General features: G+C 44.5%; 2 protein-coding genes across 3 annotated transcripts in view; one reads left to right on the plus strand and one right to left on the minus strand.

Moving 5' to 3' along the window:
- The window catches only part of LOC135377855 (uncharacterized), a 250,025-nt gene that overhangs the window by 210,034 nt on the left and 19,611 nt on the right, over positions 1-20,380 (minus strand). The gene's annotated exons all lie outside the window — the stretch shown is intronic.
- Positions 1-20,380, plus strand: part of LOC135377854 (PH domain leucine-rich repeat-containing protein phosphatase 2-like) — a 95,467-nt gene that overhangs the window by 57,271 nt on the left and 17,816 nt on the right. The gene's annotated exons all lie outside the window — the stretch shown is intronic.

Consider the following 20,380-nt stretch of genomic DNA (forward strand, 5'->3'; position numbering starts at 1 on the left):
TTCTCAACCTAAAAACGCGTACGCAATAAACGCGTGCTAAACTGCGCAACCTCTGGAAAGCTATGCGTCTCACAGGCTTCAAAAAGTTTTGGGCATGATGTCGGGCGTCCGCGTCTCTACCAGCTTAAACCTGGACTGGTTAGCTGGACAACTTAAACACACGACAGATCCCACTCAAATATCAATACCAGCCAAGTTTTATTCCGTCGATATTCACCCTCGTCCCCTTCTCCTCCTCATTCACCTCATCTCGTGCCGAACGTTTTTCCCTTGTGTTCGTCCTTATATCTTATCTCCCAGATAGAAAATTATCTATTTTTCCTCACGGGTGAACCGCATGAGGCGTCACTGATCCCTTTCCAGGTTGATCTCTTTGGCCTCCCAAAATAACATTGTTCCTTAATGTCTTTCTCGTTTCATTAAAAGCCGCTTTGCATCCTTGACGCTCATGAAGATGCTCACCTAATGTACTACAATTCTCGGTCAGCTTTGCAGGATGTTCTTTTAACCTAGTAGCACCTGGTTGTTTGTCCTATGTCGATTTTTCAGTATTTTGCTATATACCATACACGACTCCTGTGAAGCATTTTACAGGATGTTTTTATTTTATTATCCTTTACAGATTTTTTTAAAAAAAAGCTGTGAGAACAGGTAGGACCTCGATAGTCCCGGTCGCGAAATCCCCGATCTCGAAATTCCCGTTCTCGAAACAAGGAAAATCAAGGAGAATGCTCGATTCCTTCGTAAGATGATATGCGGTGTTTTAAAAACACGACATGACTATTTAACCACTCACATTCACGTGTTTTCGATGTCTGTCCAAGTCGTATTAGCGCACGAAAGCCACATTTTAGCAGCCGTTAGGCTCAGCAGGGCGGACACGACGGAGCGCAGCAGGTTGTTAGTCCAAGTTCGGTGTTTGCATTTTCACGTCTAGGTTATAGTCTGAGTTCGCCATCGGCAGTTTCTCGCGCGCGACTGTGTATTTTATACTCAGATATTTATTTACATTCGTTTATTTTGCAACGGTGATTTCGATCACTTTATTTCGAGGTACACCAGAGAGCAGCAGTGATGCCATTTTTGCAGGCGGGCTTTGCGGCCAGGCGGACATCCTGGGGGAAAACGCATGCAGCAACTGGACGACTAATTACCCAAAATTCGTTAATTACACTTTCAATTACATGTTTTCGGGGAAATACGAGACAGCAAAATTGGAGGCATTCGTTATTCGAATGTACCCTCCTTTTTAAAAACCCTGAAACGTGCACGCAGTTTGAGGTATAAATCGCCAAATTATGATATGCAAATGAGCCGAAACCAGAACTACGCACTTCTCGAGCGCAGAAACGACGTTCGGCTTATCTGGGCCAGCGATCTATCTGGCTCAGGGTTTATTCCAATCAACAACACGAGGCCCTCGTACGCGATGTCCTTTCCCTCTTTTTGCGCACGAGAAGTGCGTGGTTTCAGTTTCGGCTCATTTGCATAGCAAAATTTTGCTATTTATATCTCAGAGTACATGCTCGTTTCAGGATATTTAAAGAAGAGGCTGGGTTTAAATAATGACTGGCTGCAATTCTGCTATCTGGCGTTTCCGCGAAAACGTCTAATTGATAACTCAACTGATGAATTTTAGGTAATTAGACGTCCAGTGGTTACGTGCGCTTCCCGACAGGATGTCCGCTTGGCCGCATAACCCACCCGTGAAAACTGCATCTAGGTAGCTCTCATCGTTTTATTGTAAAAAATGCGTAAATGATCAAAAACGTCATGTATAAACCATTTTCTGTGATTAATTTAACATCCCGTTGGTTTTTCCTCGTTAACTTTACTCATCACAAATTCTAAACCTATTCCTGTTTTGAAAACTACGTCAAGCCGCTTTGAAATTTTTTAATCTATGCGGAGCCGTGTGAACGTAGAGTGCAACTCCAAATTTTTCCAGGATTCTCCTCTTGTTTTGCTGTAAACAGCCCGTGCTCAATCGCTCCATTTTGTTACCCTTAGATTCACTCGCCACTTTCGAATAGAACACCGCGCCCATGACGAAGCGCTTTCCCACGAACGGCCGCTCTTCACCGGAAGGACTCATTTAATTGAGCACCTTTGAGAAATTGCACAATTCTTAAGCGGGCATCACACAGTCAACAAACTGCTTCTCTTTCCGACTTCCCATGAAGCTCCTGACCCAATTGTTTCTTGCGGTTGCCGAAACCAGACCTTACCTGATGAGAACCGGTTCGCAATAGCCGTCGTCCGTGGCGCATCTGAACAAGGCAAGACGACTACGCCCGTTTCCTTAGACAAATCGGCAGAACTGGTTCAACGGCGAAACCGTACATCGTAAGGCAAAAGGTGATCACGTGAAGGCACATTAGTTGCACGTTCTTCCAGACTCACGATGCTGCCCTCAAACATCCAGGTCGATGTGGTTTCAGGATACGCGTCGACCATTCCATGCGATCTTTCTTTGCAAAACGAAGTAGGATCTGCGCCGGCTGCGTATGACCACAATAAACTCCGCACATACAGAGAGAACACGCAACGGTTCTCAGACCAAAAGCCACCACAGTCCTTAACAGACGCTATGTAAGCTCCTTAGCATATCCTGCTTTTGTCTGGCCCTTGAGTACAGCCGTCTGCGGTCCGTTACCACCAGCATGTTTCGGTGAGAAGGGAAGACGAGATTTCGAAATCCAGAGATGGGAAGCTACTCGACAAAAGAAACTTGTGAGAAGTTAAGTTACTGTGTACAAAATGTAACTAAGTTACAACGAAGTTAGTTATGACAATGAAATTGAAATCCCAAGTTAGTTTGGAAAGGGAACGAGTTCCTTTCAAGTTATTTGCTATCTTAGCGCCTTTTTTAAAATTCCGTGATAGCGCCGCGAAGCAACTGTGGCTATGAGCGGCGTACAGACGTAGACAGATGGAGAGAGGACAGCAGGAAGGAGTGGGGGACAGAGGGGATAGTATGCGTCCTGGGCAGACTTCAGGGGGAACTGTGCCGACATTCGTCTGGAAAGTCTGGAAAGTATTCGGGAAACCTCAGACAACAGAGCCACTGACAGGATTCGAACCCGTGTCACCTCCCAGTCTCGGCGTGGAAAGCGATCATCCTAACCAATATGCCACGGGAGCTGGTATATCTTAGCGCCTATATTGGACACATAGGCGCCTCCTCATGTTTTCAGCAAAATATATGGGTTGTTGAACGTTGTGCGCCAACCATTTATTGGTTATTGCTTCTGACTCGAAGAGAGAGAGGGTGGGGTCGTACGCCTTGTTGTGTCAGTTTGGATAGCTGATAATTGACACAAGAAAGCGTACGGCCCCCCTCTCTTCGAATCAGAAGCTATAACTCTATCATTCGTTGCAATGGTTGGCGCACAACGTGCTGTGTGGTGAAGTTCTGTTTTTAGAGTGTGAGTTGTTGCCATCTGCGCCTATTTCGCAGAACTGCGCCAAGTGCGGCATCTAATCTTGCTACACAGTGTCCTCTGCCATTATAAATACACTGCTCGTCGCTATATGATGAACGTCACCTGAGTCTCCTAATACATAGCCAAAACAGAATTTGTAGCGTTCACAGCGCAAAACAAGGGAGCGGAGTCTGTATCCGGCGCACACCTCATTGGAGGGGGATATTTGGAGACCAGAATTGAACAAAAGGAAGTTCGAACTTACCTAAAGTTAATTACTGTGACAAACTTGCCTAAAACAGGAACGAGTTCCTCAAGAAGTTACTGGAGCTCAAAAGCAACGAGTTAAGTTAAAAGTTACAAAAAAAAACTAGCTTGTTACAGTAACGAGTTACCCCCAACACTGTAGAAATCCAATAGTCACTACTATGGCAATATATTCGTACAAAGCGAGCATGCTTTAGACCTGCACCCAGTACCACAAGTTTGGGTTTTTGATCATCTCTTTAATCAAATATTCAATGGCGCAAATTGTTAAACTATAAAGCTGAATATTGCGTTTACATCTACGCCTCTCTATGATGCATTTACCGCAAGCACTACCTGAATATCTTTCCCTGGCGTCGTTGCCCACTTATACCACCACCAAAATGTACCTTTGAATGGTGAGAAGCATTGCACTCTGCAATATAAAGAGAAGTAAGGACATTTCAACACAGCAGAAGTTCTGATCAAAATAACCATAAGCTGGTGAACAGCTTTCTGGACGACGTGTGGCGTTTTGTAGTTGCATCGAGAGTTCTAATTGAAATGTTCGCAGAGATCCACACTCAACACGGTGTCATCAGGGATGGGCAGTAATACTAATACTTTGTATTATACTGTAATACTATTACTGTAATACTTTTGAGTATTTTTATTTTGTATTATAATACTCCTTTTTGAAATGTATTTGTATCGCTATTATAATACACAAAACGAGGCATTTCATGTATTATAATACTTTTGAAGGCGTAATACTTACCCAGACGTCGTAAGTTCGACCTGCAAAGTTTCACTGGTGCACTTCATCAGTAATTTTTCACAGGCTTTTGAACGGCCCACATTTTATCGTCCAGACTGGATGAAATCAGGGCTCTGCCACAGTGAGAGCAAGTTGTTCACTGCGATCGAATTGATCAGCGCTATCTGATTGTATTCGGAAAGATTAAGCCATGTGCAAAAATGTAAATTGGAACACAAAGTCATTGGAGTATGATTGTCTCGATAAGTATTGCGCATACATCTAAGTAATTCTTCTGTTCCATTCCTTTCTTTCTCCCCAAGTTAAGTATCAATGTATTACAAGTATTACTCGTGTAATACACGGAAGTATATTAGTATTATGTATTATAATATTCATTTCTGAAATGTATTGTAATACCGATTTCCAGGAAGTATTATGTATTAGTATTGTAATACAAAATATTAGTATTACTGCCCATCCCTGGGTGTCATGCATCGGTTCCTCTGCTTTTCATCAAATCTTACGCTTAATCAAATGCTTAACATAAAATGCGTTGTTAATATTACCTTCCCCAAACAGAAAGCCTGGTTAGTATGTAAAATAAACAGAGTGAAATACAGACAGAATCAAACCGGTTCATGTTGATTTTGGTGCCACAAATGCCTACGCTATCCATGACTGCTCTTGTCAACTGCCAGCGTGATGCGGCAGCATGAGAAACATTTTTGCGAGACCATGTCCCATTTCCCCGTCACCAGCGCTTCATAGCAGCCATTAGCATGCCCGGTACTCGACACAAGCTGAAAACATGCAGTAAGTTGGAACAGATGTCGTAATTTGCGATCACCTCAAAACCTACAAGTTTCGTAGGTTAACGAGTAAACTCCAGCAACAGACCCGAAGACAACTTGTAGCGGGAAGCATTACGCAACAATGCGTCTTTACACAGCCCCACTTCTTTGAAAAACTTTGTGAGCCACAAAAGCGGAAGACCGTCAAAAACGAAACGGCCATTCTTTAACCTGTCCGCTTAGAAAAGAATGCACTCTCGGACGAAAACGTTTTCAAGGGATACAATGGTACCGCCTACAAGCGCTATAGAGGTATAAAGCGAGCGTATACGACGTGCCTGGTGTAAGATACGTACAGACGGTTTACGATCGCTTTCATCATTCGGAGTTTTAGTAGATGGCAGTGGTTTTATTACTAATACCCTGTAAGGGTTGCTTGAAATGAAATTGGAATGTGTTCACGAAATCGACTCCTAAAATGTGATAAGCCAATCGCGTTGTTCCTTCGACACGGCTGACATTGCATTGCCGAGCTTCAGTTTGAGAGCTTCCTTCCTTTCCTAGCGTTTTCCTATAGTGTTTCTGGTCTACTATAACTCGCTATTAACGAGGCGTCCAGTCCCAAGCGGATGGCATGACCTTCCTGAAAATGTGACGTATACAGATAGCTGACGCGTACTAGCGATCCTGTATTTCGCAATATGTGGCTGAAGATCTGAATGGACGTGAAAGCTATCAAGGCGACGCGTAGATTGTGCCCGCGACCACCTTAAAATACTGGGCTATATACATGTATGTGTCCCAGCACGTAAGTGTCATAAGGTGACGAGCGTCTTGGTTGAAATTCGTTCTTGCACGAGATGAGTGGGTCTCCTGCACGAGTTTCAGAAAGGGCTCCATTGTAGTCAACTTTCTGAAGCGAATAAACTGACGTTTAGGAGTCACTGATGCAAGGGCTCAGATATAACAGCTCTGTCCCTCTGAGGTTCACTCAAAAATATTTGTATCAATTATTTATGCAACCATGTACAGCTTCTTCGAACAAAAGATTGATAAGGCGGAACACGAATTTGTCAAAGGAAGGTCTATGGAATCTAATCCTCATAATTATATCCCTTCTTGTGCGCCTATAGTTGAGAATCGCACACCATTACAAGGATTCAGGGACTGCTGACAAGGTAGATTACGCATTTTTATTGGAAATATATCTACGTACAGCCTCGGCAATCAATTATTATAGTGGTTCTCCAGTTACCTTTCAGGACGACACTATAATGTTGGACCTGTTTGTGGTGCCTTTGTAGACGCCGTAATTGGAAGTAATAGGCGCCAAATCAATACGTATCTGAGGTGCTGCAGTGGCAGTCTTGGCCAATTGCTTTTAATGTGTTCAGAAATTGCATGCTGTATGACGTGAAGAATTCAAAGCGCTTACAATATGCAGATGGCCTCCAGGTTACAGGAAGACGAATGCCCTTGTGATACCTTGTTGTTGCAGTATAATATTGATGTCATTCTGGGATGGCGTTTAAATAGGCTACAGTTGAATACAGGAAGGATAAAAACGATCTTATTAACTCCCAAGAAGGATGTTCTGATGCATATGTATACTGTGGGTAGCAGTTGTATTGAGAGGGTGCGAGTTCGTGACCTCGGAATATTGTGGGATAATGCTTTTGCAATGCAGAAACGTGTAAGAAGTATTGCTGCATGCGCAGCACTCTCGATTTGTGCATTTATTCGTATGGCCAAAAATTTCCGAAACATGCAAAGCTTTTTAGCACTCTATGGAAGGTTGGTTAGGTCCGTGCTTGAGTTTGCTTGCATTGTGTGGAACTTTTCATATGGTAAACTTTCCGCTAGAAGCGAAGCAGTACACGGAGACGTTTTATCGAATTGCACTTGATAGAATTTATTGTAGAAGGGTTTTTTATGGTTCGCTTTCTACTACAAAAGTTTAGACCAAGTACTTTAAGCAGCAGGAGAGTGGTACATGATATATTATTTTTGTGTAGAATTTTAAACGGATGTTGATTGCCCGGATCTCCCAGCTTCCATCTGTATAAATTTGTGTCCCATGCCGCACATGAAGAGCTACCAGTTGTTCGACACTATAGTCGTGTTCAGTTGCTTTCTCCTATTGTGAGGTCGGAATTGATCTTGAGAATATTGGAACATCAGAAGCTGATGTTATGAGTTGCAAGATTTTAGACGTGCTCTTCTAGGTGCCAGATTATGAAGTAGTCATTGTAGTTTCCCCATTTTTGTATGTGCACCAGGCACTAGCTGTTGGTAGGCACTCCCTTAAATAAATATATAAAAAGCACTGTTTGTTGCACCACTAGCGCCACATGGTGCCGTCCGTCTAAGAGCGCTGTGCTGAGAGAGGACCCTTTGCCGTGATGGATCTATACGGCCGCTGCTGCGGTTGCATCACCCGCGCTGCCTTTTTAGTCCATCATGTCCATCGTCAGAATAACGGTGGAGTGAGCAGATACGTTTGTTTTGTTTTTTTAATATAAATCATGCGAGAGGGAGCGGTTGAGTATGAAAGAGACCAAGAGTTGACAAGAGACCATGGTTACGACTGCAGCGAAGAAATGCGGCGCAGCGTCCCGTGGCAGCATGGTCAAACAATGCACAACGTTCACAGCGTGGTACCTTGCAATCACGCGGATGAGACCCTCTCAACCTTCTTTATCCCGATCGAATTTAACTACCAGACGAAGAGCACTTGGAATGTTTCAACAGTCTTCGCCCACCTCGAAGGGGGAACGCTTTCACCGTTCCATGCGGAGAAATAGCACAGACAGCGCGTCGTCCGTGACGTTCCATGCAGGTTCCAGTTGCACCTGGATATCATCCAAAACGACTCTGCTGGCCTCAAGAACTATATCCCACGCTTGCACACTCTCCGCTTTTGCAACTGACTCTGGTGTGATGCCTGACGAAGCGTGCGTGACCCTCACCAACCAGAATAAAATAGATGGCGCTAAGAACGCCATCTACAGGGACGCTCTCGGGGACGGTGAAGTTGCATGTGCATGAACCCTGGAAGAGACAAAATTCAGGTAGATCGAATCTACGGGAAGTCTGCAAAGTTCTGTGTCTGGTAGGCTTAGCACAGCTCTATATGAATGCGAGACTGTGAATGGAGCACCACTTCTTCTCCGTATCGTTACATATTGTTTTCAGCAAGTCATGAGCATTTCTGCACATAGACCATGTGACAAGACAAGAGACAGTTCGGGTACATGTGTCCGCCGCAGTGCTGCGTGCATCGAGACCCGGGAGAACGTGTACGATTCCTCGTGAAGGAAGAGATCCTCGGACAGGCGGCGGCGGTCATCGTGAAGACCATACGGTGCCCCTTGAAGACGGATGCACAACCTGGACGGAGCTTCCGGCATTGGGCTGCACTACTACGATTTACTGCTATGTATATATATCCCAGGCCCTCTCCAGATTGTCGACCGCTATGATTACAAGTGTGTATCATCATCATACCCTGCTTCATCTTTCCCGCAAGCTCCATTCGTCCAATTAATCTATTACTGTATTAAACCTCTCTGTGATCGTTCATGTGTCGCAGTTCTTGAGCGTGTCACGCTAGTACCTCGTCCTAACCACCAATGGTGGTCGCTTTGACCAACCACCCTATCCAGTAACATCCCAGACCAGGTTTCCTGAAACGGGAAGAACCACGAACCCTAGACTTCAATCTTCTACACAGTGTGTTCACAAAGTGTGATTCCGTTTTCAAAACGGCGTTATTCATCATTATCCAGACGTATTGTAGAAGACCTTTCGAGCAGGGTTGCCAGGTCAAAATCCTGAAAAGTCGCCAACACACCTTGAGAAAAGAGCCAAAAGTATAGTCAATTTCCCGTGTAAAGTCAATTGTGTAATCAGCAGTGATGGCCAGTAGTTAACTACATGTAGTTAAACTAACTGATTGTAGTTAAAAAGTAGTTATCAACTATTTGCAGAAATGTAGTGGCAACTACTAGTTAAACTACTATTTTAAGTAGTTAACTACAGTAGTTAGGTTACCGAAGGCGCCAACTACTTCTGATTTTGCCGCAAGCTTTACGGCACGATTGTGCTTCCGACTTTTACCTTGAGCTACTTGTTTGATGAGAACGGAGGTGCAGAGCAATTGTGTCGTGCATGTGTACTAAATCTTCCCTTTTAATGCTTGTCTAGTGAAGCCTCATTTGCTGCGAAATGATTCTGCAACTTAGTTTATCGCGTAGGCACAGAAAGAATCCCGCCGCAAGCTTTGTATTTGACGATCGTAGCAATGGCTTGAGCCAAAGTTTATTATTGCTTGTGATTCATATTTAGGTGTCCAAGAACACTACAAGGGATTGGTGTTGGTGGACAACGTTAAGTAGTTATAGATGTAGTTAAACTACATTGCTGTAGTTAAAAAAGTAGTTTTAACTACTCCCCTGAAAACTAGTTGAACTAATAGTTAAACTACTTAGTCACAAAGTAGTTAGTAGTTATAGTTAAACTACTGTAGAAGTAGTTAGTGGCCATCACTGGTAATCAGTGGTGTGGGCATCACACCATATGGAATGAGCTGAGCTCCTCTAAGGTACTCGTACCATTAATACGGAACTGCGAGTGGTATACCATACACATTGACCAATTAGTAAAATCTTGGGGTCGAATTCTTGAGGCACACCACATTTCGGGAAATAAAATGAACAGGGTCGTGTCGACATGATTTCAGTTCCATTCTAAACATGACCAGATAACAAAATATAATCAGCCTATATAGTATAGTGGCCACAACCTTACCCGAGAGAAACCTTATGATAAGCCGCGTCTTTACGTCGCTGTAGATAACTATGATCATGAGCGCACTACAGCGCAGGGTAGGTGGACTAACTTCACCCAAACGAGGAATCTTTAGCGAATGCTAAAATCCCAGCACAGAAACAAAACAGTCCGAGGGACATCATACCGACTGACACGGTCATTAAGAGGCTGAGGAGTGAACACAATGTATGTACTTCGATATTAGATGCGTCGCCACGATGAAAACTATCTCGTTCTCTCGCACTTTCATTCCGTTTTAGCACACAGAAGTCTCAAATGTAGCGGGCCAGTATAGCGCCCAGAAGTGCCCGCAAAGTATAGCTACACTCTAAAAAATGAACTTCACCGCATAGCACGCTGTGCGCCAACCAGTGTCACGAATGATAGGGTTATCGCTTCTGATTCGAAAAGAGAGAGGGGGGTGTAGAAAATAGCCAAGTCGCCATCGCCCAAATTTTTGCGCCACGACAGTCAGAAACTAGCCAATTTAAGTAGACAAATCTGGCGACACTGCCTTCGAGCGTTAATAACATACCTTGTGAAGAAACTTGAGTAACGCTCGCGAGCTTTATGATTAACAATGCTGCATAAAATTGACTGGAATGAGGAATTCGCCTGTGACATTTGAAATTTGTAACAAAGCAATTTCTGAACTTTTATTCCTCACATCTCACGGAGCACGTAATACGATTCAAAACTTAACACGGGCACGCAATCCGAAACTTCATGAGGTATATATATTATTAAAATAATTCCGCTGAGAAGAAAAAGCAACGAAAAAACGCTGGTCGATTCCTTCTAGGCGAGCTTTTTTTTTTTACTTCCCTCGCCAGCTCTCTTAACAAAAGCTGAGCCAAAGATTGCTTGGCGAGAATTAAGCGCACGCAACCATCGCATCTACTTGCAAATAATGGTGATTGGAACCGCGAGTGAACTACACGCGCACGCCAGGATATTTGGTCCGGTTTCTTTCTTTCCCGAGCTGCAGCGTACAGTGCGAAAAGGTTTCTCGCGCATGCAGCAGAAATAAATTCGAACATGCACTCAATAGCGAAACTGAACACTGAAAACGATGAAGAAGGACGTCCGCTTGTTACATTTCTGTGAGTGAGTAGGGTTATCAACAGCGAAGCCACCGAAGCTACGGACGACTATATTTCGAAAGTCGTCACTGAAGATTCGCTTCCTTTAGGGCCTCTTTGTTTTCCTATATATTGGCAGCGGATCCGGCATGGCGACTACTTGGTGCCGGAGGTGTGGACAGGACGAAGTGAAAGCTAAGAGGCGTCAAGATGAACGATAGTAGTACGTGTCGTTTAAATCATCAATCAATCCATAGAGATCCTCAATCTATCACATAGAATAAAAGGCAAGTGTCAAGTCGGCAATTCACTCGTCCCTTACAACAGATGATTTATGACAGGTGTTGTAGCATGTGTGGCCATTCGCAGAGGCGACTGTGAGGCTCATATATGCCATCTTCAACCTACATTCTGAGAAAATCATTTGTGGGACCCATTGCCCACCACTAGTCCCTTTCGGGACTAAATGCACGAAAGCGTATGCGATGTTCAGGGACTGTCTGCAGCGCTCAATTTCGGTGTCAGGGGACTAAAATGGGGAGTAATTGCAATTTATATTGGACTAGAAGCTGTAATTGCTTCCCAGTTTGTTCATTTTTCTTCTTTTTCTTTTTCCTAGAGTACAGAGAGAAGCTAAAGTAGCCACGCGTGCACCAAGGCTAAGCTAGTACCAGGGTTGCCAGGTCAAAATCCTGAAAAGTTGCCAACGCGCACTGAGAAAGTAGCCAAAAATAACAAATTTCCCGTGTATGTAGTCAACTGTGTAGCCAATGGTGTGTAGGCGTCACCTCACATGGAATGTGCTGTGCTCCTCTAAGGTAATCGTACAACGTCAACTGTCATTTGCACTAGAACACATGTGATACACATTGACCAATTTGGAAAATATTCTGGACGAGTTCTTGAGGCACATGATATTTTCAAGAAAAACGTGTCGACATGATTTAAGTTCCACCCGAAACATGAGCCGAGAACGAAACATAATTAGCCTGCATATGTGGCATAACCTAACCAAAAAGAAACCTCATGTTAATTCGCATAATGACAAGCCGCGTAGCCAGAACGTAGCCAATTTGGCTTAAAGTAGCCACTGGCAATCCTGCTGGCCATGTACAAGATGTCACGCAGAGAACAGTAGCCCACGTCTGGGAATTCGACAAGAACTTGGCCGTCGGCCCTGTTTGTGCAGCGGACCACCCGGAGCTATAAGAGACTCTCCGGACTGTGATGACAGCTCCCGGTGGGAACGATAATGCAGGACATTCAGGTTTTCGTGGAGGTGGGGTTGTGGCCGGTAGGCGCCAGTACCGTAAAGTGTGACTTCCGCAACAAAATCACCACAAAGGTTGTGGTGTATCCAGTATCCTTCACCTTTGGGATGTCAGGAACATCTGTACGAAATATCTCGTTCCAAAACTGCGCAGATTTTATTCAAACGAATTTATCACGAAGCGAGCGCTTCGCCTCTCTGAAGCGAGAGGGCACTGATAGCTAAAGATGGAGGGACTTTACTGATAGCAGCACACTGCTGTCATCATCCGGCAAGGAAGAACGCAGGTTCTGAAGCAGACTACAATAGTGAGTTTTAGTATACCGTTGATAAAGTTATCGTCTCTATCGGAACCAATCGCACTCGTGCGTGACTCAGAATCTTATCCACTGATTGGTTCCGGTTGATACGGTGAGACGCTAGCCACGTTATCAACGGTCTGCTAAAACTCTCTAATGCTGGGTAACGTCACGGTATCCTCCTCCGGACCACTCCGCACGAACCGCCGTAGCATGGAGCTGTTTTCTGCTCTTCGCATTTCGGTTTCGGTTTGCTATTGTCATCATTTACAAATTAATTACTCGCGCAAAATGAATGCGAATGTTGTATTCGGTATCGAGGGGGTGGTTCGTGTTCGGTATGGTGCACACCTAATTTTTTTTTTTTTTTTTGGAATCCTTGCGAAGTCTCCCTTTAAAGGAGGAATTGGGTTAAGCTCACTCGGGGAGACGCCTTCTGAACAAGGTCGTCTGCGCTATGTTCCTTCTATCAAAGGGCGGCGATCGCTGTCCACACAATGGGATTTCCATCAAAGAAGTCGCTCGAATAAGTCACCTTTTCGCTGAGATCATCGTCGTCATATAGTCCTCTGCTTCAGTCCTTAGCTTTTGACTCAGTGTCTGACTGTGTCTTTGTAAATACGCCTGATCAGTAGTTTGCTTATGTTTGCTACGTGAGCGGAAGCGTTCTGAGGTGGAAGCTAGCGTTTGAGAAAGCAAATACCTGTCATGGTAATTGGAACGTCGGCTTTCCTTTGGTAGGCGTCACCATTTGAAAGTTGGCTTTACCTTACACATCCGTGTATTGTGGGCAAGACCACTTCAAGGAACGCCGAGCTTTACTTAACTCTTCGTTTCTTCGCTGTTTAGCGTGGATTTTGCTGATTTCTTCGCCATTTTTGGTACGAAACCAGGGTATTCTTTCGGTTGGGGTTGCCATTCTGCAAAGCGGCTTCACCTCATTATTGAAACGAATTTGGAGGGGCAAGAGAAGCTGTCATGACCCCATTAATCTAACTTATCACTAGACTAACCAAGTTGATGATGTCTTATGTTAGTTCAGTGATAAGTGAGGTTAGATAAATAGGGCCATGGCAGCTTGCCTTGCCCCACCAAAGCCGTTTCGACAATGACGTGAAGCCGACTCGTAGAATGGCGACGCCAACCAAAAGAATACCGAAACCAGACTTAAGGCTCTGTGTGGGTTGAACGTTTCGTGAATTGAGCTTGAGCATGGCACTTTCCGCAACAGCAGAACTGCACTTGCATTTTTTTTACGTCTTTTTTTTTTCTACACTTTTTCAATGGGTTCACGGAGTCTTAGTTGGCTTTCCCGCAACACAAATAAATGAATCGAAAAGTTCCGCTAAATTTACAAACGTACAATTAAGCAACACTGAGCGTTCCTTCAAGTGGGCTTGACTGCAATACAGGAAGTGTTAGGTGAAGCCAACTTTCAAATGGTGACGCCTACCAAAGGAATGCCGCAGCGTCGAATGTTCAGCACAAGTAGTTGCATTACGCAAGCGAGCTCGGGCTAGGCGGTGTGCCAAGAAATACTATGAGACTTCTCGAGGTCACGTGAGCGGCACTGTATGTCGCGAATGGTCACGACCTCTCACCTCAATATGACCTATTCCCAATATGCCCAATTCCAGTCAACCTCTTTCGGCAAGCTGGGAACGAACGCAGGAAATTTTCGGCAAGCTGAGAATGGCGGGAGCCTGATTAGAAAAGGAACGACCATACTATACCGAAACGGGCCTAAAGACTAGGACTAAAAAAAAGCTACAAATGATGCAGAAGAATAGTACCGTCCAGGGTCAGAGTACTTCGATGCACTGCTCCCAGGCGCTCGAGCGCCTGGGAGCAGGTGGGATCCCCTCCTGTTTCGTATCTTACTCTCAAGAGTAATAAGAATTGGGAATCTGATGTTTGAGGGTATGGATTTGTTGACAGGCAAAGCAGATGAGTGACAATGCACTTGAAGGCGCACAAGAGGCACTTGAAGTCTGCCAAGCTGCCAATGATCATGTGCATTAAACTTAACGTCACACAGAAAAAAAAGCGTTCGAAAAAGATCTTTTTGCAGTTCTTCGGCCTGTCCGTATTTTTCACCTTTAAAGAGTTCTTTGAAGAACTGTGAAGTTCAGTTCTTAACCAAGAACTTATAAACCGTACTATGTGAAGAACGCTTTCAAGGAGGTTAGTTCTTTGCCAAGAACTATTTAGGCGCGCTGCAGATGAACCTTCTCAGCATTATGAGTTCTTCGTTGCGAACTAATTATGTGTACTTCAGAAGAACCGTTTCGCGAATACAAGTTCTTCGTCACGAACTACTTAGGCGTATCACGGAAGAACCTTCGCACTATTATTAGTTCTTCGTCGAAAACTGTTTAGTAGTACTACGGAAGAACCGTTTCACAAATATAAGTACTTTGTAACGAACTATTTAGGTGTACTTTAGAAGCACCCAGTGGCGTATCTAGAGCTACCTGCGCCCATGGCAACATGGTTAACATGATGTCCTTGGGGATGCGTTTTCGTGTGGTCCGCACTAGGTTTCACACTACAACCTCTGTAATGGCGGGTGCTTTAGATCATTTATGAATGTGCCAGGTTGAGTGCCCGACCTGGCACATTCACACCCGACCACATAATGGCGCCCCTGTTCACCTGGCGCCCATGGCACCTGTCCACACCTGCCACACCCTAGATACGCCACTGGAAGCACCTTCTTAAAACCATCAGTTCTTCGTCACGAACCATTTAGGCACAGTTCGGAAGAACGTTCCCAAGGGCATAAGTTGTTCGCAATGATGCTTCTGAAGAACACCGGACAGTCATGGAAAGAACCGTTACGTTGATTCGAGCTCTTGAGTAAACATTGCGGGAACCGTGCAACGAAAGAACCAGGGAGGGGGGTTGAGTAAAAAAGAAATTTAGATGTTGGCCCCAAACCACGGAGGTCCGGCTACTCCAGGACTCGTAAAAAGCCGTTTTACAAACGTTCTTTGACAAAAAAAAGGAAGAAAAAACAGAATACAGCAAGTATTGTTGTTGTATATTGGCTGTTTAAATCCTCCATGTTATCGTCATTATTTATTTGTTGCTGTTGTCCACGCGCCTCATTCCAATTGCGATTTTTGTAGAGTAAGAAGTAAAGAACGTGGATGGATTATGAGAAACGGCAGATAACATTTATTTGGCACACCATGCACAGGTTTCACATGAATGACTGAACAATTAGAGCTCAACTGTGAGCGATGTTGAGCAGTCTTAGAACTACAGCCGGTACGCGTGTTGACCGAATGGACAGCAGTTCGTGTTGCACAAAAAGCAGCGCGTTCTATGCAAGCTTGCTGTACTCAATCTCCAGCACGTAGTACGCCGATATCAGGCATTCTATAGCTTCGGCGACATTTGATATGTTTGTAGCGAAACAAACTCCTTCAACTTGGATGGCAAACGACGGCGAATCCAAGAGTTCCTTTCCTGGAGACGTACGTACGACAAGGGTGGGCTGAGGCTGTTCTGCATCACGGCACGGAGTTGCCGTTGTCTGCTGTTGGCACGGAGAAAGGCAGCACTAAATATCGTCTACAAAGCAGCGCAAATATAGAGAACGTGTTCTATCAATGAAGGGGTGTGTGCTCAAGGGAAACATTACCATATCGATTACGAAGAGCCCGCTTGCGTCTTCTTTCAGCAAGTATGGAAGGCACAGGAAAGCGCAGAGCTGTCGTGCATCTGAAATGTGAAGATAAAATTTTCAATCCAGCCTCGTAAACATTTTGATGCGTACCTTCAACCTTTTTTGAGATTACGTGAGAGTCATTTATGCGTTCCAGGCTGCTTAGGTATACTGCAGCAGTACTGCGCAACCGTGCTTCCTGGAGTAGTTTTGTGCTGACCTTGGTCAAATGCTCCTCTACATGAACCCTTTCAGCAGAGCAGTTCCTGAGAGATAGCTCCTGTCTCAACTAGGAACATAATAGCATCATCAGGCGCTCTTGAAAATCAATTTTCGCAATTCCCATTGCGCGTGTTAAGTACGACCACAGCAGTGAGTGAAAGGGCAGGATACTCGTCCAAAACGTCTGTAGCGCATTTGCCTTTCATTGCCGCCACTCTGAAGGCGCATGTACGCCGCATTCTGTCAGGTAGGACCTCCATATCAGGGCTTGTCTTCCGGCATTCCTTCTTCATAGCTTCGACTCAGTGTGTGCCATCACACTTTCTCTGTCCTCCCCAGGGTCGCACACCACAGCCTGCGAAATCCGCATGTGTGACCACGTAGCACATTCTTACTCCCGGTACTTACTGCGTACTTTTGGGCCCTTTGGATGCCAGATTCTGTACTCGAATCCCCTTTACGCTGTATATTTACTATACTATATTTTATGTGCTGATATTGGAGGAAAACTTTGGTGTGGAGCGGTCCATGTTGTTTGCTTTTGTACATTGGTCGACCACAAGTCGGGCCAATGAACTTCAGGTGGGGTGTGTGATGAAATGTCGCTTCATCTCCCGGTCATTTTGAAGAAGGGTTGCCAGAGACAGTTACGACGAAACTTTACACGAGAGAAACAGGCGCGGCGTGCATCACTGATGCGGATCGGGCACCGGCCAAGAACGGCAAGACGGGATTCTGGGCACGGCAGCGGGACTCGACGAATCAGCAGCAAAGATTCTCCAGCGTGGCTTCGTCTGGAACGCAGTCAATCAATGTTGAGGAGATGTTGTTCCTCTACATGAGTCCTGACCGGCGGTCATGGAATATCCCAGCGAGCACGCGGGGGGGGGGGGGGGGGATATGTTTATACAAAAAAAAAAAAAAGAAAAGGAGCACGTGACCTCACGCTAGGACGATGCTGGTATACCAGGAGCTGCTGCTAGTAGCGCGTGTCCATAGCTTCGACGTTGTCGACGGACCGCCACATCATCACGTTTGTTTAGACTGTGGTAGTTTACACCAAACACCATAACCAATCCATATTAAGAGAAGCGCGTCCAACGAAGGGACGAAGACAGGACGGCACATACACATCGGATACTTTCAACAATAACTTTACTTTACTGACAAATGACAGCCGACCATAACCAAACTGTCTATATATCTGCTGATATCTCTATAGTTCTACTCCTTTCGTAGTGCGGAAATAACCTCTTACAGCTTCTGTTTTGTTTCTAGACACTTCAGTTCATGCGTAGCAACACCTGTCTGCTGTGTCGGATGCAAGATTTTTTTTTTTTTAACGGCGCTTATGTCATAAACGTAGATGTCGTAAGCTCTACGTCACTATCGTGACGGGGGACTGCTCTATCGCAACGCAGTAGCTGGCCATGGGGATGTTTCCAGTGTACCATACGAACTCGTTAACAAATTACAGCTAGAGAGTACTGCTTAATATAGGGCAATGAAAGCGCTCCATGATAGACGAAGGAAAGGAACTGGACATACGGGTCATTCGCCGTTAGGGAGGGACAGCAATTTTGAAGCTCAAAGGACTATAATAAGGTATCTGCTTCATTCTGTGACTGCTACAACTAAATTGCTGCTACAACTGCTACAACTTTGCACACTGAATGTGCTAGCTTCCTTGAATATTTATTTATTTTTATTTATTTATTCAGAGAGCTCTGCAGCGCCGTGAGGCATTACAGCAGAGGAGTAAGGAAGTACAATGGTGATGCTACTTGCATCATTCTCAGGAAAAACACACCAATATTGTACACTGACTACACACAGTATTACATGGTAGAAACGAAAAAAAAAAAGAGTAATAACAAAAACAAAGAATCAGTGCATAAGACACCTAATCTTAGCCATAAATAATGTATTATTGGCAGCATTAACGGCTTCTTGGGGCAGAGAATTCCACTCTGGGATGGTGGAACAAAAGAAAGATTGCTTTAAAACACTCGTTGAAAAACGCAATGGTTCAATTTTTTTAGAGTGATCCATCCTGGACGATACATACACAGGTGGTAGAAGAAATTCATCCTTATTTAGACCAGTGTTTCCGCTATGAATATCGTACATCAATTTCAATCGATTATGTCGCCTTCTATTCTTTAAATTGTCCCACCCTAAGTCGGCAATGAGTTCATGAGAGCGGATACGAAAAGAATAATTACCCGACACGAACCTCGCTGCCATATTCTGAACTCCCTGAATCCTTTTCTATAAATATTCCTGCTGGGGATCCCACACCACCGAAGCATACTCTAATATGGGGAGAACGTATGATTTGAAAACGGTTTCCTTTACATTACGCGGCGCCCGCTTAAAGTTGCGTCTAAGAAAAAACAAAGTACGACTTGCCCTGGACACAACCTGATTGATGTAACTCTCCCAGTGTAAGTTAGACTGGAATAAAACACCCAAGTATTTGTATTCATTTGTCAGCGCGAGAGGGACAGATCCTATTACATACGAATGTATTCTTGTGCGACTAGTGCGGTTAAAATGAAGAACTTTACATTTACTAGTATTTAGGGTCATGCCCCATGTAGCACACCAGGCAGCAATAGCGTCAAGGTCTCTCTGAAGTAAGAGAACGTCATTCGGTCCTGATACCTTGCGATACACAACACAACGCAGTCATCTGCGAATAATCGGATGTTCGACTGAATATTCGTTGTAATGTCGTTAACATATATTAAAAAGAGCAAGGGCCCCAGAACGGACCCCTGAGGGACACCCGAGGTCACGAAGGATCGACACGAATTAGCACCATTAACTACAACACGTTGTGACCTATTCATCAGGTAATCTAATAACCACCTAAAGACAATTGAATCTAATCTTAGCATTTGCAGCTTATAACATAGCAAACTATGAGGCACAGAATCAAACGCCTTCCGAAAATCAAGAAAAACACAATCAGTTTGGATACCCTCATCCCACGCCAAGGCTATATCATGGTGAAAGGAAATCAACTGAGTAACGCATGAATAGTCTGGCCGAAAACCGTGTTGAAAAGGTGACAGGAAGTTATTATTAGTTACATGTTTAGCAACGTTGGAGTAAACAATGTGCTCAAGGATCTTTGAAACGATACACAGGAGAGACACAGGTCTATAATTTTCGACGCAACGTCGATCACCTGACTTAAATATTGGAGCCACGTTTGCATGTTTCCACTCATCAGGAAGCGATGATGTCTTTAACGACAGGTCAAATAACTGGAACAAATACTCGGAGACAGAAGAACTACAGCGTTGAAGAATAATAGCAGGTATCATGTCAGGGCCAGAACACTATTAATGTGGTATTAATATGTGGTATTGACTCTACTGTTGCGAAAGTCAAACCAACTTTACTTTAGTTCAAAGAATAATTGTAGACGAAAAAGCCGAATCGATCCCCGGAGAATTATAAGCATGCAGTATGTTTAGTGCTCATGTCTTGTCAGTGGCGTATCTAGGGTGTGGCAGGTGTGGACAGGTGCCATGGGCGCCAGGTGAACAGAGGCGCCATTATGTGGTCGGGTGTGAATGTGCCAGGTCGGGTACTCAACCTGGCACATTCATAAATGATCTAAAGCACCCGCCATTAGAGAGGTTGTAGTGTGAAACCTAGTGCGGACCACACGAAAACGCATCCCCAAGGAGATCATGTTAACCATGTTGCCATGGGCGCAGGTAGCTCTAGATACGCCACTGTGTCTTGTCGATGTAATGTTTCTGCTG

This window comes from Ornithodoros turicata, chromosome 1 (genome assembly GCF_037126465.1).
Source record: "Ornithodoros turicata isolate Travis chromosome 1, ASM3712646v1, whole genome shotgun sequence".
Classification (NCBI taxonomy): Eukaryota; Metazoa; Arthropoda; class Arachnida; order Ixodida; family Argasidae; genus Ornithodoros; species Ornithodoros turicata.